Source organism: Armigeres subalbatus, chromosome 2 (assembly GCF_024139115.2).
Source record: "Armigeres subalbatus isolate Guangzhou_Male chromosome 2, GZ_Asu_2, whole genome shotgun sequence".
NCBI classification, from domain to species: domain Eukaryota; kingdom Metazoa; phylum Arthropoda; class Insecta; order Diptera; family Culicidae; genus Armigeres; species Armigeres subalbatus.
The window spans coordinates 281,269,044-281,272,524 of NC_085140.1; positions in this window are offsets into that span (position 1 = coordinate 281,269,044).

The following is a 3,481-nucleotide window of genomic DNA, read 5'->3' on the forward strand; positions in this document are numbered from 1 at the left end:
AGGTCTACCCAGACTGAGGCCCAAGGATTCGCGGACTCGGACAAGGTCGAATCGACCGAGGGCGTGCCAGCGAAAACGGTGGTGCCAAAGTCTACCCAGACTGAGGCTCAAGTATTCGCGGGCACGTCGGGGGTTACTGCTCCAACGGAGCAGACACAAAAACGGGGGAGACAGTCTCCAGGGGATGAGCTCCCTGGAGGCCGCTCCAAAACGCGGAGGGTTACTACCCCGAACAAGGGTAGTGGGGCTGGGAAGCTTAAATCCGGTCAGGTACCTCCAAAACCGGGGGAGGAGGGATCAGGAAAGGTCCGTCCACTCAGGAAAGACGGTGGCAAGGGGTTACGGCAGGCTGAAAGTTCTCAGCCGCACCAGACCAGGGATATAGAGGGGGATGACGCCTCCTGGCCCCTGGTCAAGAACAAGAGGAAACCGAAGACGTCAAGGGCCGAAAAGAAGGCCCAGGCGAATGAGGGTAGCAAGAAGTCTAGGGTAGGCGCCAATCGCTCCAGGGGCGATGCCCTAGTCATCACGGCGGACGAGGCTAAGTACTCGGATGTTTTGAAGGCGATGAGGAGTGACGTCAAGCTCGATGAACTCGGCGCCGACGTACGTCGAATAAAACGTATCCGGGTGGGCGAGATGATACTCGAGCTGAATCGGGGCGTCTCGCAAAAGGGCGCCGCCTACAAGAAGTTGGCGGAGGAGTTCCTAGGCGAGACGGTCAAGGTGAGGGCACTCACGACGGAGGTGAATCTAAGGGTTAAAGACCTGGACGAGATCACTGAAGTCGAAGAGCTCGTCACGGCACTGCGGCGACAGTGTGAAGTGGAGACGCCCACCGCAGCCGTTCGGCTACGGAAAGGTCCGGCAGGGACGCAGGTAGCGTTGGTTCGGCTATCTGCAGCGGACGCCTCGAAGGTAGTCAAGTTAGGGAGCGTCAAGGTGGGATGGTCGGTATGCCCTGTGCGCATATACGAGCAACCCGAAGTTTGCTTCAAGTGCCTGGAACCGGGGCCCAAGCAATAGGACTGCAAAGGCGCTGACAGAAGCAATCTCTGCCGACGCTGCGGATTAGAGGGACATAAGGCACAATGCTGCACGAACCCTCCCAATTGTTTGATTTGTTCTAGCAAAGCTGTGAACAGCAAGCACCCCATGGGGGGTTCGATGTGCCCGGCGTTTAAGCGTGCTGCAAAATCACAACGCAGCTGGCTTGCTCGGCCTCGCCCGAGTGTTTGGTGTGCGCAGGTTTAGAGGAAACGGCGGAACACGTAACGCGTGACCACATGCTTGCCACATGTGGTCTGGACACTACCCCGGACAACCTAGTTCGGAGGATGTGTAAAGATGAAGTTGGCTGGAACGCCGTTTTATCGGCTATCGCCCAAATCGCCTCGGAGCTACATAGAAGGTGGCGCGTGGACTCAAGGATGGCTAGTTCAGGCGCAAATAAGAGGTGGTCCAAGGGATCGGAGTCGGCTTCATGGGTCATACCGGTGGTCATGCTCTGTGGTCGAACTCGATCCTTTTACCGAACAAGTGGCCGCGCGAAGAACAACATGGTATCGTCGCTTTCGCGGCGTTGGTCAACCGGGCGGGTTCCGAGCCCGAGGACGGAAAGGGGTCCTCGTCAAGGCTGGGGCAGGCGTAGGCACCGCGTCGGCAAGTCCCTCTGTGTGCTGGCGAATAGGCCCTATCGCAGAAAGGTCAATTTGGGGTGCACGCGGCATCATCATTCTTGATACCAGTCGTGCAGAGGGAAGCAGGCGCGAAGTTGACCCTGCCCACCTTCCGAGGACATAGGGCGTGGTAAGGCCACCTGGAAAGCCGGCAACGCGCTGGCACGATACCATGGTGTTCTTCTAAAAAAGCGAGTTACGATGTTCGGTGCTGCAAGGACACGCAGCTAACCTCGAGGGTGCGTTGTGCACTGGCCCCCCTTTGAAGCATTACTTTCTGGTTGTACCGAAGGGTCGGGAATGTAGTCCTGCCTCCCTCGGTGATCCCTAACCCCGCACTTCCTGGTCAACCCAGGATGTCTGTTGAGCAGATTCCCCCTCCATTGTTTAGGAAGAAAAAAAAAACACGCACACACAAACACACACACACACACACACACACACACACACACACACCAAAATGTAGCAAAAGTGTCACTCATTTTTCGTGCACTTATCCTCAACTTGTGCACTTGCTCGCAACAAGTTGCATTCGACGCAAACTTCTATCTTAGTGTTTCTTATTGAAAATTGGCCAGATTGGATTATGGGATCGGAAGTTATGGCCAAAATACTATTTTTTATTCGCACGAGAAAGGCACCATCACTGCTAGGTGGATTAATTTGGGTTTTTAATTTTTAATTTTAAAATTACTTAGAGGCGTCAAAAATATGGGTTCTTTGGGAAAGATGACCTTAAGTAAAATAAAGAATCGATTGAGCGAATAAAAATTTTTGACGGAAAAGGTCAGTTATGACTGAATCAGTACTGCTGAGATTAAGTCCAGTAATCATTTTTGGCGAATAAAGGTTACATGAAGAAGAAGAAGCCGAAGGAAGATATTTGAAAAAAAATGCACGGGAAAGCATACGAGAAATTTTTTTAAATATCTTCTCAAAAATTCTAGGAGCCATTTAATTAAAAACGGCTAGCAGTACGGGGTTGGACTTTCCTTCTACTGCATAATAAACGCAATTTATCGATTTCAAATTTTATTTTGTGATTTCACACTTGATATAAGACAAGTCCAACCTCGTTTTCCGTTTTTAATTAAATTGCTTCTAGAATTTTTGAGAAAAGTGCATGTTTTTAAAATATCATCCTTCGTCTTCCCCATGCAACCTTTAATCGACAATAAACTAAATTGACTGTTGATATATAAAGCACCTAACAGTATTTAATTGATTTGAAGCTTTGTCTATTAGTATACAGTCGTATTTCCAACGAGCTTCTAAACTACCACGTGTTTCTTTATATCAATGTACAGCACTGACGTCATTCCGCTAATTCAAAGAAAACTTTCATTCGGAAAGAGGCCTAAATCAACATTTAATTAGAAAAGTTTCTATGCTAAAAACAACCATCCGATTTGATTGCACAATTATCAATTAGATGGCTTTGATCACGCTATCTATCTACTGGCGAACTATTAACTCTTCGAAAATCCTTGAAAAGCTCTGCCTAGCGGCCCCACAGCATTTCCCTATCCTGAATCGAAAGCTGTAGCTCTTCGTGATGTTAACAGTTTATGCTCCTGCCTATGGTGAAAACTTTTTCAGCATGCTAAACCGCCCTCTTCCCCCTCCGGTAAAACATTTATGCTTTATGCTGGGGTTCTAAACAAAAGGAAAAAGCTCCCAACAACCGATGGCTAAGGATCGGGCCACCAGGCAGGATTAGCGCGGCCGCGTGTATAAAACCGGTGCTGCGAGCTCGGGAGCGGCCAGTATTAGATCAACCGTGGAACCGTTTGGAAGTACCA